The sequence below is a fragment of the Coptis chinensis genome, chromosome 8 (genome assembly GCF_015680905.1).
Source record: "Coptis chinensis isolate HL-2020 chromosome 8, ASM1568090v1, whole genome shotgun sequence".
Taxonomy (NCBI): Eukaryota; Viridiplantae; Streptophyta; class Magnoliopsida; order Ranunculales; family Ranunculaceae; genus Coptis; species Coptis chinensis.
The window spans coordinates 1055208-1067578 of NC_141463.1; the positions used below are offsets into that span (position 1 = coordinate 1055208).

General features: G+C 39.6%; 1 pseudogene across 1 annotated transcript; it reads right to left on the reverse strand.

Moving 5' to 3' along the window:
- Nucleotides 1-1187: 1187 nt before the first annotated feature.
- Nucleotides 1188-4192, reverse strand: LOC147479189 (pentatricopeptide repeat-containing protein At4g02750 pseudogene; annotated as a pseudogene). Its single transcript, XR_015203974.1, has 3 exons — nucleotides 4105-4192; nucleotides 2854-4016; nucleotides 1188-2002 (listed from the first exon to the last, which is right to left on the reverse strand). The product of XR_015203974.1 is annotated as a pentatricopeptide repeat-containing protein At4g02750 pseudogene (transcript).
- Nucleotides 4193-12371: the final 8179 nt, after the last annotated feature.

A 12371-nucleotide genomic window follows, 5' to 3' on the forward strand; every position in this document is an offset into this window, starting at 1 on the left:
GTGTTTAACTAACTATGAAGATCACCTCTATACAATTCGAAAATGTTTAACTATGTCAAAAGATTATAAATTCGAAAATTTTGAGCCGTTCAAAATTAACAACCATTTTTAACTAGGTTAGAGATTTTCAAATGAGATTATTTTTTGTAGAGATGTTATCTATGGTTAGAAGATCATCTCCACAAATTATTAGCACTTCACTCATCTTGTAGGGGGGTGTAGTATAAACTATGGTGTAAAAAGTGTGGTAAACGAAACTTGCTCGTTCATCCGGGGGACCTAAAAACAAGATTGTCTGTCCTGAAGTAAGCTACTCATACGGACCATGCATTGTGCTTAGTACCCATTGTCGGAGATTGTTTGTCCTGAAGCAAGCTGTTTCCTGATTAAGGTTTCAGCAACAAAATCCGTAATATATTCAAACAAACCAAGCATTGAGCTCAGTACCAATTGCAGTAGTTTTCCTGATTGTTTACACGAAGAGGGCCTGAAAAATTATGATTGAAGAACACACTTAATCTCTACTCATGGAATAAGATAGTCTGCAACAAAGTTTAGTAGTAGGACTTACTGATCAAAGGATAGGTGGGTGAGTTCATTTCAGTAGTTCTTCCTCAAGACTTGATGAATCAGACCTCATAGCAGATCTGAAATTACAAATACTACTTAAAATGGTCTAAATACACCTGTCCACTGTTTCCTTTTTCTACATGCGCACCTCAAGATATTTGAAAAATTCTCAAGTGAAACTCGATATTCATGATTTTATCTTCCTACGTGCTTTGTGATCACTAATTAACTGTCATCCTTGATACACAATCCAGTTCTTTCTCTAGAGTGGTACTCGAAATCCAGATTTGAACCTGGTGCAGATTGGTTGACTAAACTTTCCCATCCCATCAAGATAGCAAAAACCATCCATCCCTTATCTGTTATCTTTTTAAGTTTCCACTAGAGAAATCAATTTTTTTCTCTTTTGAGTCCAGGCAATGCTTGTAGAAAAAACCCATTTCTCGGCTTCCACTGCAAGAGTAGCAGAATAGGCACCCTGATCTTCTGCTAGGATTCACAAAGCTAGACATCTTGCATTAATGAAGGACAAATACACATGGAGTGGAGCCAAAAGCTCAATGGAACATGGAAGGCTCTCCAATTGGAATCTTGACACGCTTTATCGTCCTTTCATCTCACCAAGAATCCCCACACGAACAGGAACCACAATTGAAATGGTGGAAACGGTTGGAATCTCTTAAAATAATTAGCCTTCCAACTATCTTTGATATGTATTTTATAAGCGTTATGACAATCTTCGCAGACCCTTAGGTTCTTGATAACTTCGGATTGGTCTCCCTGTTTGGTACAATCAATAATCCATATGCCAACGCTATTTTTTCACTATGGTACTTCAAAGCATATGCTCATTCTCTTCCTCTTCAACATCATGCAAAACCATCTTCGTCTTAGAAACATAGCCTTCTTTCTTCAAGCGCCGATCCAAATCTTCTAGGAAAGCATAAATTTTGTCCTTCTCTGGATGCACGGAGTCCCCTACCGAAAACGTATGAACCTTGTTCTGTACCTCAATCCAACTATATCCAGGAACCTTCTTTACACCTCGATCTCTCATAACCACTCTCATCTTTCCAACATCACTCCATCTACCTAAATCCGCATATAAGTTTGAGAGGAGCACATACATACCTGAATTATCAGGCTCCATTTTGAAAATCTTCTCTGCCGCCTCCTCTGCTAGTTTTGTATTTCCGTGAACCCTACTTGCACCAAGCAGTGCTCCCCATGTTGCTGCGTCAGGTTCAAAAGGCATGTTTCTCATAAGAGCTTCGGCTTCTTCCAAAGCATACGATCTGCCTGGAAGATCAATCATGCAAGTATAATTAATGTCGGCTTTAGCTGTTATACCATATTCTTGACGCATTGAATGGAAGTATCCTGTGCCTTTATCAATTAAGCCAGAATGACTACACGCAGATAGAACACCAACCTGAGGATATTTAAAACCAATTCACAAAAGAAGTTAAGAGATGGCATTTGAGGGTAATGATGTGTGTGTTCGCGTGCAAATTTTCCATTGAACCTATTAAACGTTTACCTCAAATAGTTGTTGGTTTTGTACTCTGCATAACTAGGGAGAACCCACTTCGTAATAGAAACATAGAGCAAGTTTCCTAGTCCTAGATGAACCCTTTGGATTCCTCACTCATGGCACACATGATCCACAATTTAAGTGCCACAACATATTGCATTTAGCACACCTAATTCAGGAAGGATAATCTTTTACCATTCAAGTTTAGAGGTCCCAAGGTGAGGCGGTGAGCACAAACGAAATAGATGAGGGAGTGTGGACCAGGCAACAACGCCTGGTCTCTAATGCTTAAAACAGAGAACTAGGAGGAAGGCAACAGGGGTCGCTGAAATAGCATATAGCACCTAAAACTTTCCAAAAATTCAACGATCTTTGATCACTGCTAGAGTCATTTGAGGATCGGGGACATTGAATACAGGAAATCACATGGAAACCATCCTTTCCCCAACAACAAAAGCACGTGAAACAGTGAAAGGACAGAATGACACGAGATCCATTTTCCTGAATATATCCCAACCATGGCCAGACTTTAGTCTGACTATTCTTCCGTGTTTCAATCATTCTAGAGTAATGTCTTCGTTCGTTCTCTATAATGCTTATAGTTTAAAATAAATATACAAATTAGTTCCCTTCTAAATTATCCCTATAGAGACAAATTTCACTAAGCTGAAACTCATTTTACGTCTTAACAAAATTATAAGTATTCAAAGTGACGTCAGGTAGAAAAGAAAAAGATGATGGAGGGTTACCATAGTGACGTCGTCCGGTTTAATATCCTTCATCGTCATTGAGTCAAAAACTTTTAAGGCCTCCTTGCCAAACCCATGCTTGGCGTAGCATGTGATCATTGTGTTCCATGTGACTAAATCCTTCTCTTGCATCGATTCAAAAACATCATAAGCTTCTTCCACGCTTCCACATTTTCCATACATTAGAACAAGAGCATTACCAACATAGCAACCCATTTCATATCCTGCCTTTACAAGCCTCCCATGCACTTGCTTGCCAAACTCCAAAGCTGCCATATCAGCACATGTGCTCAAAGCACAAGTAAATGTAGATCTGTTCATTCTTTCTCCATCTCTCTTCAACTCGATAAAAAGACGAAGAGCCTCTTCACTGTGACCACTCTGAGCATAACCAGAAATAATAGCTGACCAAGATATGGAATCACGCTTAGGCATCTCATTGAACAGATCTCGAGCGCAATTGATCTCCCCACTTTGAGCATAACCAGTAATCATAGTATTCCAAGAACTAGCATTCTGACATGGCATTGCCTCAAACAACTCCCTAGCCAGATCCATCCTCCCAAATTGTGTGTAACCCACTATAATTGCATTCCAGAAACAACATTTTTTTCGGGCATTTCATCAAAAGTTCTTTTAGCTTCGTTCAACATTCCATTCTCACATACCCGGATACCATTGTTTGTCCAAGTAAAAGCGCCTCGACCGGGAGACCCTTCGAACAATTTACGTGCTTCCAACATTTGCCCATTCGGGCATAACCCGAAATCATAGTATTCCACGAAATTTCATCCCTCTCCGGCATTCTATTAAAAGCCACCTAGCATCAAACAATCTCTTTTTCTCACATACCCAGCCAACATTGAATTCCAAGAAACAATCTCCCAATCTGATTTAGCCTCAAAAAGTTGTCTCATGCACTCAAACCTCCCATTTTGTAAATACGCGCAAGTAACCCGTTCCACGATATATAGAATTCTTATTAGGCATTCTCTCAAAAATCTCCGTCGCCTCATCAACATCCCCATTCTCACAAGATACCCGGATAACATAGCGTTCAAGAAACAATATCTCTTTCCGGCATTTCATCAAACAATAATCTAGTGAACTTAACTTCTTATTCCTAACATAACCAGTCAAGATTACATTCCAAGAGACTAAATCTCTTTCGGCATGTCATCAAAGTATTTACTGCCAAAGCTCAAAGTTATTATTGTTCAAATAGCCGAGAAATCATCGCGTTCAAGAAACCGATGTTCGGCGAGGCATTTGGTCGAACAGTTTGTGTGCAGAATCTAGTTGGGCATTTCTCATGTGTTTTGATATAGCCATGTTCCATTTTATAACTTCTGAGTCTGTAATGGATGATGGGGTTGGTTTTTTGTGGAATTTGTTGATTGGTGTGATTTGGAGTGAACGAATTGAGCTGGAATGAAACTTTCTCAAACGGTTGGGACACTGCATATTTTGGCGCGAATAATTATTGTTCTTTCTTTTCCTTTTTTCAGTTTAAAGAAAATTTTGCTATTTGTTTTTTTAAGGTTTTATAAATGTTTTTATAAAAAAATTTATAACCGATATAAAAGTTGGTTTACGGCGACTATAACACTTGTCGTCGATATTTTTGTCCTCTCATAAGAAGTAATGGTCTTAAATTCAATAATAATATTTGAAAGTTATCTAAAAATTTTAAATACATTCTCATATATTATACGCATGTGTATATTTTAAATCGAACATATGTATATTATACTATACGTAATGCGTCATATATAGAATAAATACCACATGTACCACAATTGTTAGTTAGCATTGCACGTATTCGTTATCTAATATATATACATGTAATATATTAAGCACGTACACGTTCATGCATTAGTTAATATAGACAGTGCATTAGTTAATTCATAGTATACAACTATATGTGTAGACGTAGACACGTAAACATTATTATTAATATTTATAATACACATATTTAATATAATATTATAAAAGGTGTATTTAATAACACACATTCACTATTATGCTAAATGTTATATATATAGTTAGTATAATTTTACACCTAACAAATATAGACTATACATAATAATAATGTTTGGGTTTGTCTTTATTTAGTGTAATATAATACTAAATTCTATATATCAAAATCAAACTAATCGGTTTCGGTTCGGGTACCCATCGGTTTTTTACTATTCGGTTATAATCATAGTTCGGAATTTTGGAATTTTCGAAATTCCGACAAATTCAAAAACCGAAATTCACTAAATTTCGACCCTTGTTGTATTCGGAATTTCGGATGATTTCAGAATTTCGGATATTTCGACTCTATATTCGGAATTCCGTTTTTTTGAAAAACCGAAATTCCGGGCGGAATTTCGGAGTTTCATTCGAAATCACGAACTATGGTTATAATTAACGGTTCTAATTCTTTATCGGGTCGGTTCTTGAAGACCCACTTTAAATGGGTCTAACATTTTAGGACCCAAAACCACTATAAATGGTTCCGATTCCGGTTCCAGTCGGGTAATTGGGTACCCATGCACACTCATATTATTATAGACGGTTATTTGACAAATATAACTTTGTTTTACATTACATTTAACTTGAATATATTAATTTAAAACAAACATATAATTTGATTTTCGTTTTCAAATCAATTTTGATAATTAAAATATCGATTTTAAAAAGCTACCTTAATAACAAAGTGGTGGTGGTGGTGATAGTGGTCTTAATATTACAATGGTGGTGGTGGTGGTGGAGGTGATGGTATTGGTTTTAATAACCAGTAATACTATACCGACCCACTTATTTGACCTATTATTTGTACCTACTAATGTGTCAAAAGTCATAATCATTGATTTACATAGAGATACGTATCCGTGTGTATTGCAATGCAAACCAATATTATCCAAATAGTGAGTCGCAATAGTAGGTCTAAAAATAGGTCCGTATAGCACTACTCTTTAATAACATGGTGGTGATGGCGGTCTTAAATCTTAATAGTACGGTGGTAGTCTCAATAGTTTGGTGGTGGTGGTGATGGTAGTTAGGGCAATGGAGTTATTTAGAAAATAAGATAGTGAAAATAAAATAATAGAAAAATGGGGCTAGGGGTATATAGACGAGAGTGTTTGAGTCATTTTTAAAATTATAAAACTTATAGAATTGAAATAAATCCAATTTTGATACTTATAGAATTAGAATCTTTTAAAACATTTATAGTAGAATGCCAAAAATTATCCTAAATCACTATCACATATTATCAGAGGTTGATAATACATTGAGGTATTATAAGACGCAAAAACAAATGACCCCTCACATTGGGATGTTACCCTACATGATAAAAGTTGTTATGTTTTAATGCTGCGCGGTCTGCATTGGGAATTTTCCAGGCTTAATTACAAATATGACTGATGTTAATCCCTCTGTTTATGTTATTTAATTTTACAATTTATAATGGGGATGTAGCTCAAATACTGGCAAAACTCGCAGTCGAGCTTCACGAAGTTCAATTCCTCACATCCCCTCTATTTATTTTTGTAGAGAAAATTCTGTTTCTCACGGGTCGAGCTACGCTATAGTGAAGCGCGACTTCGCTCACTACTCCGATGTTTTTAGCGCCCATCTCCAAAAAAGCGCCAGCTCATGGCTTTAATACTTTTTCAGAGTAAGTATACAGCCAGTCTTTTTTGCGGGCCTCGCTACAGTAACCGCGATTTTTGGTTTTTTGGTATAAAAACAAAATCAGTTTTTTGGAAAACCTAACTTTTCCAAAACCAAGAAAGAGAGTGATTACAAGAGAACAATTCTTTTGTGAGTTGAGTGTTCATTCTTTGTGAGTGAATTGAGAGAGACTTGTAATCTGTTACTCGGACATCTATTAAAGCTTGAACTCGCAGATGTGGATGTAGGCAAATTGCGAAACCACGATATATCTCGCCTTGTGGTTTGTTCTTCTTTACATTGATTGTTTTATTTCATATGCTTGTTATTTGATATTGAGAAGTGTTGGGATATTGCTTGGAGGGTGTTGAAGTCTTGTCTATTGAGAAAGATCAATCTTTGTGTAGGATTGATCTTTTGGTGGGTAACGTTGTTTCCGCAGCTTATTTATTCACAACAATTGGTATCGAGGCGTAGGTATACCACCCAGGATTTTGAGTTTAGTACTAAAAATTGTGTAGACAAGGTGTTCGATTAAATTCGAGGTGAAATTGTTTCTTTTGGGTTATTGTGTGTAACTTGAAAGATGGCTCCCAAGATGTCAAACGCAAGGTTTGAAGTAGAAGTTTAATGGGAAGAATAACTTGGGATTTGGCAAGTCCAAGTAAAGGACATCCTTATCCAACAAGGTTTGCACAAGGCCTTGAAGGGATTAAATCTAAAGGCGGCGAAGTATGAGCAATGATGATTGGGAAGAGTTCGATCTTCGGCTTGTTCATCAATCCGGTTATGTCTTGCTAATGAGGTCATGTATAGTGTGATGGGAGAAAATACCGCCGCCGGTATTTGGCTCAAACTAGAGTCTATGTATATGACAAAGAGCATGATTTGAACAAGATGTACCTTAAGAAGCGTCTTTATCGGTACATGATGGTCGATGGTTCAACGATGCAAGAGCACGTTAGTGAGTTCCGTCGACGCCTAGCGGATTATTTGAATGTTGGTATGAAGATGGATGATGAGGATCAAGCGGCATGTTTGATATTCTCCTTGCCGAAAGTTATGAGCATCTAATGACTACATTCATGAACGAGAGAAGTCGCCGATCTTGATGAAGTTCGAGTGCACTTCTTTCTTATGAGTTGATGAAGAAGACACGTGTAGAGAATAGCATTGATGCAAGTCGGGGCTAGTGGCAAGAGGAAATTGGATGCGAATTATTCAAGTAATGATAATTCTAGGTCCAAGTCAAAGAAGCCTTTAAAACATGTACGCTGCTACAATTGCAATGAAAAAGGACATTACGCAAGTAATTGTCCTCACCAAGAAAGAGAACAAGAGAGATGGTCGAAGAAAGGTAAGGCAAAATTTGAGGCAAATTATGCTTCCAGCTCAAGAGGATTTAGTTCACTCTGTGTGTCCACACAAGACTATATGACCGAGAGGTGGATTCTTGATTCGGATGTTCCTATCATATGTGCCCTAATAGAAAGTGGTTTACTTTTATGAGAGCATTGATGGCGGTTCTCGCTTTAATGGGTAATGACGCTGCTTGTAAGACGGTAGGAATTGGAACTATACGGTCAAGATGTATGATGGTGTAGTGAGGACTCTAACCGATGTGAGACATGTTCCCCGAGCTAAAGAAAAGTCTTATTTCTCTTGGTACCTTGGATTCCAAAGGCCACAAGTTTGTGGGGCTAAGGTGGAGTCCTAAATATTGTTCATGGCTCTTCGGGCTGTTATGAAGGGTCAAAAATATGGAACCTTGTATACTCGATTGGTAGTAATGCGGTGATAGGCGATGTAGCGATGGGTGCATGTAGTAATGATTCCGAGTGCACTAAGATGTGGCATATCGTTTAGGGCATATGAGTGAAAAGGGTTTGTCCGAAGTTATGCAAGCGAGGGTTCTTGAAGAACTTGAAGAAGCCAAGTATGGGGTTCTGTGAGCATTGCGTCTATGGGAAGCAGTGCAGAGTCAAGTTCAAGTCAAGCAAGCACACGACAACAGGCATCCTTGATTATGTGCATACAGATGTTTGGGGACCCTCCAGGGTGGCTTCCAAGGGAGGTAACCGCTATTATGTCTCATTCATTGATGATCATACTCGCTATGTGTGGGTGTATATGATGAAATCGAAAGATGAAGTGTTTGAGACATTTAAGAAGTGGAAGGCAAGGGTTGAGAAATCGCATGATAGGAAGGTAAAGACATTACGGTCCGACAATGGTAGTGCGAGTATACCTATGGACCTTTCCAAGAGTTCGCGGCGCGAATGGAATTGCCGGACAATCGATACCAAAAGCACGCCACGCCAGAATGGAATGGCGAGAGGATGAATAGAACTTTGCTTGAAAGAGCAAGATGTTTATTGTCTAATGCCGTCTAGGCAAAGAGTATTGGGCGATGCGTCCCATGGCATGTTACCCGCATAATAGGTCACCGATTACAAATTTATAGATTGCGGGACACCTTATGAGGTGTGGTCGTAACCCAACCCACCGACGATTATAGTATCTTTATGAAGTGTTTGGATCGACAGACTTACTACCATGTGAGGGACAGCAAGCTAGATCCTGTGAGCTAAGAAGGCCATATTCTTAGGCTTCGCAAATGGGGTAAAGGGATACAGATTGTGGTGTCTAGAAGCCCACAAGTTCCCCGGTCGTGAGAGATGTTACTTTTGATGAGACTTCCGTGTTATCTTCAAGCAGTTCCGGAAGTAGTAGGGCGCATAATGGTGAAGTCTATAGAAGTTCAAATCTTGAGCTTGAGTTGTTCGATCGCAGCAGATGACCGGTTAGATCATGATGAGGTACCAAATCATGGAACCACACAAAGAACAGAAGAAGAGCAAGAGCATCCGCGAACTTGTAGTGGCCGACCCTAGGCCCACGAGACAAGTTAAAGAAGTGCACAAGTATGGGCACGGCGAAGCCGGTGAAACACTATGGTCGGTGGATTTAGTGGCATATGCACCGAATATCGAAGATGATGAGCCGATAGCTTCAAGGAAGCCGTTAGAGATGCTCATTACGTAGATTGGTTGGTAGCTATATGCAAGCGAGAGATGGAATCTCTTGATAAAAATCACACATGGGACCTAGTTTTATCACCAAAGGGCAAAAGGACTATCGGCGGTAAATGGGTGTTCGAAAAGAAAGAGGTCCTTCCCGAGTCCGACAAAGATCGGGTACAAGGCAAGAGTGGTAGCAAAGGGTTTTTCACGAAGGAAGGAGTTGACTACAATGAGGTATTTTCCCCGTGGTCAAACATACGCCCATTCGGTGTTATTAAGTTTAGTTGCTCACTTCAACCGGGAGTTAGAGCAACTTGATGTGAAAACCGCTTTCTTGCATGGGGACTTGGAAGAAGAGATCTATATGAGACAACCCGAAGGGTTTGTCGTTCTTTGAAAAGAAGATTATGTATGCAAATTGAATCGGTCATCATGCGGTTAAAAGCAATCGCCCGTGCAATGGTACAAGCGCTTTGACACATTCATGATGCAACATGAGTACACCCGGCGGTATGACCTGGCTGTGTCTACTTTAGAAGCGCTTCGTGGTAATGACTTCATCTATCTCCCCGCTTTATGTGGATGACATGCTTATTGCTTCCAAAAGCATGGTGGAGATAGACAAGTTGAAATCTCAACTTAGCTCGAAGTTTGAGATGAAAGACTTAGGTGGAGCCAAGAAGATCGGGCATGGAGATTGACAGAGATAGGAAGAAGCGGCGGATAGTTGTATCTCGAAGAAATACATCCGAAAGTAATTTCTCGATTTGGTATGGAGAATGCAAAGTCGGTTTCTACTCCTTTAGTTTGGCATTTTAGGCTTTTCAAGTTCTCTCCTAGTTCGGTGGAGGAACAAAAGCATATGGCTAATGTTCCTTATGCAAGTGCCGTGGGTAGTTTGATGTATGCTATGGTGTGCACGCCCGCACATTTCACGCGAGTGCGCTAGTGTTGTGAGCGGTATATGGCAAATCCTGGAAGCAAAGATTTGGGAGGCGATGAAATGGGTACTAAGGTACTTGAAGGGTACTTTGGATGTGGGATTAGCTTATGGTGGAGGCACTTGTTATGTCGGTGGGTTTGTGGATTCCGATTATGCAGTGATCTAGATAGACGACGATCGACCACCGGTTATGTGTTTATGATGCATGGTGCACCGGTTAGTTGGAGGTCTATGCTACAGTTACGCTTGCTCTATCTACTACCGAAAGCGATATATGGCGTCGGCAGAGGCGAAGGAAAGAGGCACTATGGCTTCGAGGTCTTCTAGATGATTTGGGTATTGAAAGCGAATGTTGTTGCTGCGGTATTGTGATAGTCGAAGTGCTATTCATTTGGCGAAGAACCAAGTTCATCATGGTCGGACCAAGCATATTGATGTCCGATATCACTTTATACCGGGGATGTCGCTGAGGATGGTGATGTAGCACTGAGAAAGTAGACACCCATGACAACCCCCGCCGATATGTCGACGAAAAGTTGTCACCGGAGTTAAGTTCCAACACCGTTTGGACTTGCTCCAAATCCTACATGTTTGAAAGAGCCCCGTGTGGGCATAGCCGCTTCGGGCGGTTTCGCGAAGTCTTCCTTGGCCGGAGGTGTTCCTACCGGATGTGATCTTGTTTGGATGTGTTCGGCTTGGTTTTATGTGTTAAAACCTCACCGAGGGAGGAGAATGTAGAGAAAATTCATTTCTCACTTTCACGGCCGAGCGCCACCAAGCTCATAGTAAAGCGACTTCGCCACTACTACTCCGTTTTAAGCGCCCTCGGCCAAAGCGGCGCCACCAGCCATGGCTTTAATACGCCAGTATCCTGCCAGAGTAGAGGCGCCCAGCGCCAAGTTCTTTTGCCTCGCTACAAGAACCGCGATTTTTGGTTTTGGTATAAAAAACAAAATCGCTTTTTTGGAAAACCTAACTTTTCCAAAACCAAGAAAGAGAGCGATTACAAGAGAACAATTCTTTGTGAGTTGAGTGTTCATTCTTTGTGAGTGAATTGAGAGAGACTTGTAATCATACTCCGGACATCTATTAAAGCTTGGAACTCGCAAAGGTGGATGTAGGCAAATTGCCGAACCACCATATATCTCGCCTTGTGGTTTGTTCTTCTTTACATTGATTGTTTTATTTCATACGCCATATTATTATCGGTAGTGTTGGGATATTGCTTGGAGGGTGTTGAAGTCTTGTCTATTGAGAAAGATCAATCTTTGTGTAGGATTGATCTGTTTGGTGTGGGTAACGTTGTTTCCGCAGTTATTTATTCACAACAATTTTATTATTATCCTTTTTTTTTTAATGCAGAATTTCCGCTGCATGCCTGCATCTTTGCATATGCAAATTTGATAACTAAAGAAAGAAGTTGCCACATGGTAATGCGCTAATGCCTTCTTGATCAACCCGATTTGATACTGTCCTCGTGGTGCAATAAATTTTTCGTACACTTTAGGGGTTGTATAAACCTAACTTAAGGTAGTGTGGAGTTTAATCCTTTAGCCGGATTTGCTAAATTATAAATTGCTATAGTTACACACTTGTACTACTCTGTACTCTACACTAACTAGCAAGTGTTCTAATTTCTTTTATTAGAAATCTGAGTAATGTACTTAACTGTATCCATGTTTCACATTAACTTTAAACGTCCAGCTTTGATTAGAGTCATCAAGGGCACAATATTAGATGTGTAGGTCACAGTATCAGGGCCCCTATTTAGAAGTCGATCACAATATTAGCTGTAGTTAATTAGTTATCACTTATCACTTGTTCGACATACCAAACCAAAATCAAATGGCACCCAGAGATCTCGTGACACTCTTATTCAGAAGAAAGTT